This window comes from Ascaphus truei, chromosome 2, assembly GCF_040206685.1.
Source record: "Ascaphus truei isolate aAscTru1 chromosome 2, aAscTru1.hap1, whole genome shotgun sequence".
Taxonomy (NCBI): domain Eukaryota; kingdom Metazoa; phylum Chordata; class Amphibia; order Anura; family Ascaphidae; genus Ascaphus; species Ascaphus truei.
The window spans coordinates 300789002-300802381 of NC_134484.1; positions in this window are offsets into that span (position 1 = coordinate 300789002).

A 13380-nucleotide genomic window follows, 5' to 3' on the forward strand; every position below is an offset into this window, starting at 1 on the left:
TTGTTCCTGACCATCTCGTCTCCGCCGCGCTGAAGCGGTTGCTGATGTCCCCAGTGTTTCCTGTGGCGTGTCTGCACCCCTGGTTCTTGTGGCCTTCACCCTTCTCTGTTCCTGTTCCCTCCTTCCAGAAACCCTGCCACATTGAAGCGGCTTCACTGAACTTTTCCTGCCTTCTCGTGCTGAAGCGTGGGATTCCCACCACAGTGGCTTCTGGTTCCTGCTTCCTCCAAGTGGATATTGTTCCTTTGCTGAAGCCCCTGTACTGAAGCTTCTTGATCCTGTGACTCCTGTCTTTTCCCTGTCGCGCTGCAGCACCTTCGCTGAAGCGGCTTCACTCCAAGTTCTTGCCTTCGATGCGGAAGCAGCTTCACCCAAGATTGCCTAATGATGACCTCAGCTTGTGACCATCGCTCCTATGCTGCCTGCCCTGACCCCGCCTTGTCTCCTGATTATCCTGCATTCTCCAAACCTGACCTGGCTATGTTTGACAATGGACTGCGCAACCCTGAACCGGAAACAAAAGAAACAGCGCACAACGCCAAATAGTGAAGCAAGTAATGCTATGTATTAGTAATTACAGGGTAATAAATCTGCGTACATCAAAACAGTGGAATAGGTGCATTTAGTGTGTTTCACACAAGTTACCACTCAGCAACTGTTGTCAGAAGAGTCTGCAGCTTGCTTCTCTCAGCGGGGGCGCTACGTTGGTTCAGGAGCAGGATTAATGTCCAAAACCCCTCATCCAGCAGTACATCGCTCCCAAGGGGATTTCCCTTTACAGCAACCACGCTCCGTTGCAGGTATTGGTGCTTGGTGGGACCACTCGCGCTTCCAAGCCGTCTGGTGCAGCTCGTGTAGCTCAGCGAGCAGATCCACTGTACGGGGGTGAGACCTCAGCTCTGCAAGGGTACACTCGGCGTGCGACGTTATCGCTCTGTCGCGGGATACTGCGTGATGACGTCACAGTCTCCGCAGCAGCGAGGGAACCGGCAGGGAGGCAGTCAAAGTCTCTCAAAGTCTCTCATATGCCCAAAATTACCACTGGGAGTAATACTAGCAGGGTGAAGCCAATGGAGGCAATGGCAATATTAAGGCACTAGATAAAAATCATCCAACATGTTTCGTAGCGAGCGGTCCCACCAAGCACCAATACCTGCAACGGAGCGTGGTTCCTGTAAAGGGAAATCCCCTTGGGAGCGATGTACTGCTGGATGAGGGGTTTTGGACATTAATCCTGCTCCTGAACCAACGTAGCGCCCCCGCTGAGAGAAGCAAGCTGCAGACTCTTCTGACAACAGTTGCTGAGTGGTAACTTGTGTGAAACACACTAAATGCACCTATTCCACTGTTTTGATGTACGCAGATTTATTACCCTGTAATTACTAATACATAGCATTACTTGCTTCACTATTTGGCGTTGTGCGCTGTTTCTTTTGTTTCCATTTCTTAGAGTGTGGGGGGTGCTGAGCCACCCCCTGTGTTTATAGCAGCAGACGCCTCTACAAATACACGGTTATGTGATATAATTTTCTTCATATATACACCCTCACTGTGGTTATTGTGATTTATTTCTTGGTCACTTATTTATGTGGTTTAGTCACTGCACTATATTTATATTCTAAATTCTGGGTTAGATAGTAGCGCACAGTATTTTCTCTGTTTTTTACTGCAACCCTGAACCGGCTTCGTGGTCTAAGGTCGGTGTTTTCATATCCCCACCTCAGCCCCGCGGCCCGGTCCAGGTTTGTGGCAAGCATGATCGTGACAAAAGGCCATTGCTATTGAACTAGCTTGCCCCGTCTGTTTCCTGGTCCCAGTGCTCCCCTGCCCTGTTCCTGCCGCCGACCCCTGCCTGAACCCTGCCGATCCTGCTCGCCGCAGAAGAGAGAGTGAGACTGTCAGGAATATTCTTTCTCCCCTCATGTCTCTCTCTCTTCCATTAATGTTTGCCTCTCTTTTCCCCTTGTGTCTCTCTTTCCACCACCCCCTTCATGTCTCTTTTGTTTCCCCCTCATGCCTCTATCCTTTTCTTTCCTCCCCCTCATGTCCCTTTCATTTCTCCCCCTCATATTTCTATCCCTCTCTTTTCTCCCCCTCGTGTCTCTCTCCCTCCATGTCTCTCTGCTCCCCCTCATGCCTCTCTTTCTTTTTGCCCCCATCATGTATTTCTTTTCCGTCTTATGTATTTCTCTCTTGCACTTCATTTTCTCTGTTTCTCTTCATTTGTCTTCTTCCCTGTCATGTCTATTTTTTTACCCCAATGATTTAACCCTTCCTCTCCCCTTTCCCAGCCTGTCTCTCAAGCTGCAGCTCCAGACCCAAGCTGCTCTACTTGAGACCTCGACCCAAGTCCCACCCACCTTTGGAGACTCCGCAGACGAAGGGATTTCCCCTCTGTCCTTCCTGCTGTATCTCACGGCCCGCAATGTGTGGGCTGCAGGGTTCCGGGCCACCTTAACACACTGGACCCGGGGCAGCATTGGCTACCCCCCCTGTTGGCGGCCCTGCTTTCCATTGATCAGAGTAACTTAAAAAAAAGTATTGGGTCTGTGTCTGATTCTAATCCTGTTACATATGGGGGAAAGGGGGGAGCAGAAGATTTATGGAATATTTAGGTTCCAAAATAATGAATTCTTATTTCTTTTAAAATGAAGTGGAACTGTAGATTTTTAAATAAGATAAAAGTGGTTCTCCTGCCTTGTAAATGATAAAAAGTAGTGGTTCTTTGTATTATCAAACTTTGGTTACTCATTTGACATCACTATTTCTTGCACATTGACTCCTGGTAAAGATTTGTCAGAGAAATGTGTAATCGGGATTAAAGGCAATTTCTAGGGGGCATTGACTTGCTGGCTTCCAGAGACATTTGCAATACTGCTGCGGCACAGTTTATTCGAGCATTTGCCCGTTCTGTGCCGCAGCAGTAGCCTGGCGCGCGCCCGAGTGTGACGGGCGCGCGCCGAAGCAGCGGAAGAGCGCCCTCCGATCGGGGCGCTCTCCCTACCGCTGCCGGGTCCGCCGGGTCCCCCGGAACCCCCTGCCGCTGTCCCGCGATCGCGGGACACCAGGGCTCCCTCGGGGAGCCCCTGGACACGCGTGCAGGGGGCGCACGCTCCCGATGACGCGTGACCGCGCGTCTATGACGCGCGGCACGCCGAGGGGCGGCCACTAGCAAGCCGGGAGATTTCCCGGCTTGCGGTACCGACCACACTTCAATAAAGTGTGTCGGTAGTGTAGACAACTTCCCCCCCTCCACCCAGTGTTGGTGTCCTTGCGAGACCCCCCCCCCCCCCGGACTCAGTGAATCCGCGACGAGGTTCCGCGCTGGAATCGGCTGCTCCTCTCTTAGGTGAATCCTTAGGCGAATGCCTCTGGAGGGGCTTACCCTATTTACCCCTGTAAATAGTCTATCAAGAAGTCTGGGTAGGCTCCCCTGCAACAGGCTGCACTTCTCAGGCAATGTCCTGCAGCATATCTCACACTATTACTACAGTGAAAAGGTCCCTATCTGAGGCCTTTCCCTACAGCTCACCACGCTCACAGTGTCTACTGGGACTCAGAGAACTATCTGGGATATTTGGGGCAATTCTGGCCTAGTCCAAAGGAGCACTGCTCCCTGGACCCTACCTGCACACTCTCTGTCCAGATCTTGTTTGACCTCTGTCTTCCCAGTGCACGAATATATCTCTCTTCCCCTTCCAGGGGAAACAGCAGTGTCGTTGGCTGTCGTGGATTACATGGTGCCATCTCCTTATGCAGTATGGGAGTTGTAGTTCCCCACTGAGCCTTTTTTCTATTGCCGCCGCGTGCGTCAACATCACTGCGCATGCGCGACTGTCATGACCACCGCGAATCTCCTCGCATGCGCGAACCTCCGTGAGTGCTCGCTCAACCTAACATGGCGGCGCCTTGCAGAGGCAGCCGCCAGAGCCTACGGCGATGCGCTCGACCCAGCAACAGCCCCACACCTCCCGCATCATCCCCTATGTTAGCGGCAGTAAGGGGAAAACACAATTACACCGGGGGACCCAGGGTTGCCACCTTCGACTGACGGCCAACCTGGAGATTTTTTTTTAAAATGGCACCGTGTTGCCATGACAACGGGATGCTATGACATCGTGACATCATGTAGCGTCTCATTGTCATGGCAACGGGCGTCATGTGGTGCTGTTACGTCACGTGACGTTCCCGTTGGCATGGCAACGCAGCGCCATTTGATGCCGCGCAGCCATATTGCCAGTAGTTGCAGGGGGAGATGCTGGGAGACATTGCTGTTGCGGGCACTATTGCTGCGTTAATGGTATATGGAATTGTATATTACCTTACGTCATTTCTATTATTTATGTAACGGGTGTTCCTTCTATCCCAATCACAGATATAGTGTGTGTGGGTGGAAACCTATGTGTTACCAGGTGTTGTGCATATACCTGTAGGTTCACAAGAGGCCTGAGCCTCCGCTTGCTGGGAACCTGGGGTGAGTCCTTCAGCTCGATCTGGTTTGCAGCGCCTCCACCTGTGTAGGGTTCTAGGAATGTAGAGGGTTGCCTACACAGAACCCGCATATACAATAAGTACATACACGGAGATGTATATAACCAGTTTATATATATATGCAGGAATAACCACACACTTTACGTATCAGTGACCACTATGTACTTATAATACTACTTCCCCTAGGGGGTAACTCCACAACATATAACGCAGTCCAAAGTGTCTTTCACTCCACTAGGAGTGTACCTTCCCCCACCACCGTGTACCCCCACACCGTGTCCACAGTTAACCCTTTTTGTCCCGTGGTCAGCGCTGCCACTATGTGAGAGTATATATATATTTAGGTGATTCGTTGGTGCACTTATAGAGGTACCTGCCGAGTGCTCCTGCACTCGGGCCTGCAAACAACTTCACAAAGGATCCGCCGCTTGGTGATCCCGTCTGTGATCCGGTGCTTCCTTGCACGAGGGTCCGCCAGGGGCGATCCCAGCCTGGAGATAGTCTTTGTCTCTTTGGGGCATACTGCTGCGGCCAAGTTTATTCGAGCATTTGCCCGTTCTTGGCCGCAGCAGTAGCCTGGCGCGCGCCCGAGAGTGACGGCGCGCGCCGAAGCAGCGGAAGAGCGCCCTCCGATCGGGGTGCTCTCCCTACCGCTGCCGGGTCCGCCGGGTCCCCCGGAACCCCCTGCCGCTGTCCCGCGATCGCGGGACACCAGGGCTCCCTCGGGGAGCCCCTGGACGCGCGTGCAGGGGGCGCACGCTCCCGAAGACGCGTGACCGCGCATCTATGACCCGCGGCACGCCGAGGGGCGGCCACTAGCAAGCCGGGAAATCTCCCGGCTTGCGGTACCGGCCACACTTTAATAAAGTGTGTCGGTAGTGTAGGCTTGAGCCCAAGCCTCTTCTCTGAGAGCGCAGCGTCCGCTGTGTCCCTATCTAACACTGTACTAATGTTACAAAAGGTGGGGGAGTGGGGAAAGTGAATGGACTGGGCGCTTCCCAAATAATAATAAATTGGTGTAATGAATAACACACCAGTGAATACACAAATAAACCTTACACCAAAAGGTGAATAAAAATATATAGTGTAAGAAAAAGCAGCTCAACTTCCTCTGGTGGGACAGTTCCAAGTCCCAGGATGTGGAATTTTCTTTTCTTGGAGTTGAGGAGGAGCGCAGGGAAGGATCGTGATATGTAAAAAATAAGATATATATATAGTGCAGATGGTAGATCACTGCTAGAATAACACTCAATAACAGGAATAGAACTCACAAAAATCGTAGTAGGTTATAGCATGTCAGAGATCCATCTCTCTCTGACTGGAGCCCTTTGTATAGCAGGAATCAGGATATCCCTCAGTGGAGTGATTGATATGTAAATAAAGAGAATCACAATAGTGCATACAATTTGAACTATAAGTCATGTATTGATCACAAATGGTTTAAGGAAACTCACATTTTCCCTTAGTAAAACTGGTGGTGGAGAGAACCGCCGATTGAAGGGTGGCGTTGTGTATAGCTGCTGCCCGGTGCTTCACTTGCACCTCCCGGTGGATTTCTGCATCAGTCTCTGCCGTCGCGTCACTTCCGGTCGCGTCACTTCCGGTCTCGTCACGGTGAGGGCGGTGAAGCCAAAATGGGTCTGGTGTCAGCGATGAGATTGCCAGTCCTTCAGTGTGTGGATTCTCTTGATTAACTCTACGCGTTTCGCACACTGCTTCGTCAGGAGTATAATTGTATGGGTAATCTCTTGTGTCTTATATAGGCCCATCAATTAGTGAGAAAATTTTTCTTTTTATATTAACCCCCTCAGCGCTCACACATAGCGCGAGGTCCAAAACCCTTAAGATAAATGTATGTCTCATAGCTAGATAATCTTTATTAAAACTGTCAACACATATAATATAAAAGTAAGTATAATTAGAAGAACATAGTTGTGGGTATCTATTTAATATGTTCGAAAGTATTATATACCCACTATATGTTTATATAAATTGTTTGTTAAAAATACACATAAAGTGTATATAGCTGGATAGGTAGGTGGAGGAAGAGGAGAGAGGAAAAACATCATTAGTATTAAATAATAGGTAACTTAATCTTAATTATTACATAGATTAAGAGTATACATATATAAATACATTTAAAATGAATTAGAGTATAATGGAGAGTGAACACACCAAATATAAAATATAGCACTCTAATAGGTCTAATTCTAAAGGACAATTGAAATGGTATAAAATGAAATAGAATAAAAGTATGTTCATATTTAATATTTACATTAAAAAAGCACCTATATCAATATCTACATTTAGACCAAGGGGGGACAAAGTTTGCATTTTGTGAATCCAGTATGTTTCTCTTCTGGCCAGACTGTTTAACCTGTTGCCCCCCCCGCCAATGTTTAGTAACTTGTTCTATGCCTATATACTGTAGGTATTTAGGGTCAGAATTGTGGTAGTTTAAAAAGTGCTTAGATAGGTTATGGCTGATGAGACCTTTTTTAATATTGCCCACATGTTCCAATATGCGGGTACGTATTGGTCTTGATGTACGACCAATATATTGTAACCCGCATGGGCATTGCAATAAATATATTACATAGTCTGATTTGCAATTGATGTAACTTTCTATTTTAAATGTCTCACCCGTTGTTTTGGAAGTAAAGTTGAGCTTCTCTTGTGTTTTATATTTGCATGCAGTACAAGAGTAGCAGCCATAAAAGCCTATTGGTTTATCTAACCAGGTACTTATTGTGTCTTCTTTTCTAGTTTTGAATGTAGTTGGTGCTAGTTTATTTTTGAGATTTGGGGCTCTTTTAAAAAGGACAGTGGGTTTCTCCGGAATATGTCCCCTTAATACTGGGTCATTTTTTAAAATATGCCAGTGTTTGCAAATGGCTTTTTTATTTCGTTTGCGTCCTTATTATAAGGTGTAAGGAATGACATACTAAAATTATTTGTATTTGTAATTGTTTGGTCTTTGGTTTTATCTATTAGCAGCTCGTCTCTTTGGATTAAATTAATTTTTTCAGCGGCTTTTTTTAGATTGTGTTCGTTATAATTTCTTTCTTTGAATCTATTTAGGAGGATCTTTGACTGTTGTTGATACGTAGTTTCTTCACTGCAGTTTCGTTTAATTCTTCGTAGTTGCCCATAGGGAATATTTTTAATCCATTGTGGATTATGACAGCTATTTTCTAATATGAAATTATTGCTGTCAACTTTTTTAAAGAAGGTCTTTGTTTTCAATTCTTTATTTTCTATATAAATAACTAAATCTAAAAACTCTACCTCATGTTTACTCCATTTATATGTAAAAGAAAAATTCCTGTCATTATTTTCCAGGGCCTCAAAGAAATTAGATAGCTCATCCTCACTCCCTTTCCATATGAATATCACGTCATCAATAAATCTATGCCAGGAGACGAGATTTGCACCGAGATCATGGGGGGGTATAAACTCCTCCTCCCAAATCCCCATGAAAATATTCGCATAACTCGGTGCAAATTTCGTCCCCATGGCAGTGCCGCATTTCTGTAAATAAAATTTATTGTTAAACCAAAAGAATTTTTTTTCTAAAATAAAGCCAATAGATTTAAGTATAAACTCTACCTGTTCCTTTTTTATTTCCGTATCCCTCTCTAGGATTTTCCTAACTGATTCTATCCCATCGCGATGGTTGATTGAGGTATATAGGGCCGAAACATCAGCCGTAACTAGGATATATTCATCCTCCCATTTGATGTCACCTAAAATTCTTATTATGTTTGTAGTATCTTTAATATATGATTTAAAAGTTGGTACATATTTAGATAAAAAATAGTCAATGTATTGGGATAAATTACTGGTCAGTGAATCAATACCCGATATAATGGGCCTACCGGGGGGATTTAAAATATCCTTATGGATTTTGGGTAAAAAGTAAAACAGGGGTAGCATAGGATTCTCCTTACATAAAAATTTAAATTCATTGTTGGTTAAAATTCCAGAGTTTTTCCCTTCAAGAAGAAGTTCTTTTAGTTGTATAAAAAAGGGATTAGTGGGGTTGTGTTTGAGGATCTGATAGGTCTTTTCATCACTTAGAATCCTGTTGGCTTCTTGTAAATACCTAGACCTGTCCATTACCACAACTCCACCTCCCTTGTCAGCTGGTTTTATAATTAATTCCTCATTTTTGATAAGACTTTCAAGAGCTTCCCTCTCATTTTTGGTCATATTATGTTTAAAAGAATCTCTATTCGCTGTAATCTTATTAAAATCTGCTAAGATCATTTGGTGAAAAACTTCTAAAAAATGTCCTTTATTGTGGCTGGGATAAAAAGTGGATCTTAATTTTAAATCGGTGTGTTTAAAAGTATCATCTGTAATGTTTAGTGGCAGTAGTTTGTCTGAATTTCGCACATCGGTGTTAATAGATGACTGGTTTAAAAAGTGCCTTTGAATAGTTAATTTCCTTAAAAATAGATTAGCATCTATAAATAGCTGAAAGTTATTAGACCTAATACTCGGTGCAAAGGTTAGGCCTTTTGAGATAACACTTTTTTGGGTATCCCCTAGTTGTACAGAACTTAGATTAAAAATATTGTCATACTTTATAGGTACGGCATTCTTTAATAAGTTTCGTATTCCTCTTCTTCCTCCTCTTTTTCCTCTATCCTTCTTTTTTTCTGGCTTTTGTTCGTGTCTAGTGTCTCTAAGGGAGCAAACCTGTTGGAGGTTTCCCAAAGGTCTAGAAACTGGCCTGACTCTAAAAAAGGGGTCTGGGTTAGTGGTTTAGCTAAATCTCAAAAATAAACTAGCACCAACTACATTCAAAACTAGAAAAGAAGACACAATAAGTACCTGGTTAGATAAACCAATAGGCTTTTATGGCTGCTACTCTTGTACTGCATGCAAATATAAAACACAAGAGAAGCTCAACTTTACTTCCAAAACAACGGGTGAGACATTTAAAATAGAAAGTTACATCAATTGCAAATCAGACTATGTAATATATTTATTGCAATGCCCATGCGGGTTACAATATATTGGTCGTACATCAAGACCAATACGTACCCGCATATTGGAACATGTGGGCAATATTAAAAAAGGTCTCATCAGCCATAACCTATCTAAGCACTTTTTAAACTACCACAATTCTGACCCTAAATACCTACAGTATATAGGCATAGAACAAGTTACTAAACATTGGCGGGGGGGGCAACAGGTTAAACAGTCTGGCCAGAAGAGAAACATACTGGATTCACAAAATGCAAACTTTGTCCCCCCTTGGTCTAAATGTAGATATTGATATAGGTGCTTTTTTAATGTAAATATTAAATATGAACATACTTTTATTCTATTTCATTTTATACCATTTCAATTGTCCTTTAGAATTAGACCTATTAGAGTGCTATATTTTATATTTGGTGTGTTCACTCTCCATTATACTCTAATTCATTTTAAATGTATTTATATATGTATACTCTTAATCTATGTAATAATTAAGATTAAGTTACCTATTATTTAATACTAATGATGTTTTTCCTCTCTCCTCTTCCTCCACCTACCTATCCAGCTATATACACTTTATGTGTATTTTTAACAAACAATTTATATAAACATATAGTGGGTATATAATACTTTCGAACATATTAAATAGATACCCACAACTATGTTCTTCTAATTATACTTACTTTTATATTACAGCAGCGGCAGCTCTTATTCGAGCAAAAGCCGCTGGCTGTATGCGGCTGGGAAGCGGGTAGCCGCGGCGCGTGGCGGCGCACTGTGACGTCACAGTCACATGCGCGCCCGGCTTCCCCGTCTTCCCCGGCTTCCCCAGGCTTCCCCGACACCCCTGGAGATTAAATTAAGGTAAGCGGGGGTGCGGGGAAGCAGAGGGGCAGAGCAGAAGCCGGGTTCGGGGTCCGGAAGGGGGGGTAAATTGCACGCGATGAGGAGGGGGGGGTGAGTGGGGGAAACGCGGCGGCGCGCGTTTATTACTGGCGGCAGCTGGGGCAGATCCCGGCATGCCGCCGGCATTTACTTTAATAAAGTATGTCGCTACTGTATATGTGTTGACAGTTTTAATAAAGATTATCTAGCTATGAGACATACATTTATCTTAAGGGTTTTGGACCTCGCGCTATGTGTGAGCGCTGAGGGGGTTAATATAAAAAGAAAATTTTTCTCACTAATTGATGGGCCTATATAAGACACAAGAGATTACCCATACAATTATACTCCTGACGAAGCAGTGTGCGAAACGCGTAGAGTTAATCAAGAGAATCCACACACTGAAGGACTGGCAATCTCATCGCTGACACCAGACCCATTTTGGCTTCACCGCCCTCACCGTGACGAGACCGGAAGTGACGCGACCGGAAGTGACGCGACGGCAGAGACTGATGCAGAAATCCACCGGGAGGTGCAAGTGAAGCACCGGGCAGCAGCTATACACAACGCCACCCTTCAATCGGCGGTTCTCTCCACCACCAGTTTTACTAAGGGAAAATGTGAGTTTCCTTAAACCATTTGTGATCAATACATGACTTATAGTTCAAATTGTATGCACTATTGTGATTCTCTTTATTTACATATCAATCACTCCACTGAGGGATATCCTGATTCCTGCAATACAAAGGGCTCCAGTCAGAGAGAGATGGATCTCTGACATGCTATAACCTACTACGATTTTTGTGAGTTCTATTCCTGTTATTGAGTGTTATTCTAGCAGTGATCTACCATCTGCACTATATATATATCTTATTTTTTACATATCACGATCCTTCCCTGCGCTCCTCCTCAACTCCAAGAAAAGAAACTGTACTAATGTGACAGGGTCCCTAACCTAGGGCCTGTCCCTGTAGCACCCCAAGCTGGGGGGTTCAGGACCTATCTGGGGCCTATGGGGTTTCTGGCCTAATGCAGTGGGTTACAGACCCATGCACTCACCTCCTTCCCCTAGCTCTTCCTGGTCCAGAACTGACTAGCGTGGTCCCCAGCGCGCGAAAAGTATCTAATTCTCTCAAAGCAGGGAGCTCCTGCAGCCCTATTGGCTCCCTGGTGTCATGGGGCCGCTCACGAGGCTCATGGGAATTGTAGTCTCGTTCAAGAGCCTTCCCTGGTAGGCTAGTGTTTGCGCCCTCCTTCCTGCGCATGCGCAACTCTGCCGGGCCACCGGGGGCTTACTGCGCATGCGTGACCTAGCGCAAGATGGCGGCGCCCTGCTCGGGAGCTGCCGGGACGCCCAAACGCTCCCTGCACTGGCCCCCACCCTCCAGAAGTGCCGGCGGGTCCATCGAGTGACCCCCGGCAGCGGAGGAAACGAGGGGGGGGGGGTCGCGGGGCAGCAGGAACGCAGAGGGGACATGGCTACATCCTCCCCCTGGTAAAACCCCAACGTCCCCGCTTGGGACACAACTGAATATAACTATGTACAGAAGTTATATAATGAAAATGGCACAACATCGTTATATAATAAAAATGCAACAACTGAATGCGATCTTAGCTTATCAGCTCTATATCAGTTTGGACATTTCATTGAACATCACAATGACGGACTGCATTCTGCTGCGAGCCCACTGCTGAGCCTCATAATGGGGTGCCCCAATTTGATCATAGGTTACCCGGTTTGGAGGGTACCTTACTCTTTGGCTCCTACAGAGCTGTTCTTCAGCAACTCCCTCTGGGGAGTAATAAGTACAGTCCTGAGGCTCAGCCTCTTCCCTTGAGGGGAGAAATATCTCTGAACAGTCTCTGTTCGGCACAAAGCACGGGCTCTGTGGATCCAAAGGCTGGCCTGCTGGAGCCACCTTAGTAGGCGTTGGCCTACAGGGCCCTTTACCCGTAGCTCCTCCGGGAGATGCCCCTCCATTGGGAGGATCCCTTTGAGAGGGTCCTTCCATGGGATCTTCCAGAGTTTCAAGATTGGTATAATCATGTACAGTCTCTTGACCAATCTCTGAGGAATCGGACTCACTGTTCAGTGGTGTGGCCAATATTTCTGTGTCCTCATCTCCCACTTGTGGAATGGGAAGAAGATGATTACGGTGCCACACCTTTACCCGGCCGTCAGTGTCTTTGATGCGATAGACCGGGAGGCCAGGCATTTGCGATTCTATTTCATATACACCGTCTCTCCATCGGTCAGCCAATTTATGTTTTCCCGTGACTCCCAGATTGCGAAGCAACACAGCGTCTCCAGGACGAAGTTCCCGATATTTGACCTTATGGTCGTATCGCCTTTTATTGTCAGCATTCAGCTTAGCTGTAGATTTCTCAGCCTGTTGGTAAGCCTGTTGCAAGCTGTCTTTGAGTCTTTGCACGTATTTGAAATGGGTAGCATTGTGTATCCCATCCGTCGAGACTCGAAGGCGTACATCTACTGGCAGTCTCGCCTCTCGTCCGAACATGAGGAAGTATGAGGAGAATCCAGTTGACTCGTGTCGAGTACAGTTGTACGCGTGAACCAGGGCCTCTACGTGTCGACTCCATTCAGTCTTCTGGGCACCCTTTAGAGTTCCGAGCATATCCAGCAAAGTTCGATTAAATCGTTCTGGCAAAGCATCTCCCTCGGGATGGTACGGGGTTGTTCGTGATTTAGCAATGTTCAACATTTTGAGCAGTTCTCGGATCAGCGTGCTCTCAAAATCTCGACCTTGGTCTGAGTGAAGGCGGTTTGGAAGGCCGTAGTGAACAAAGTACTTCTCCCATAGTATTTTTGCCACTGTGATGGCTTTCTGGTCTTTCGTGGGGAAGGCCTGGGCATACCGGGTGTAATGGTCCGTGATGACCAGCACGTTGCATATTCCTCGGCTATCAGGCTCAATGCATAGAAAGTCCATACACACAAGGTCCATGGGGCCAGAACTCTTCAGATGGCCCATGGGTGCAGCTCTGGTAGGCAGG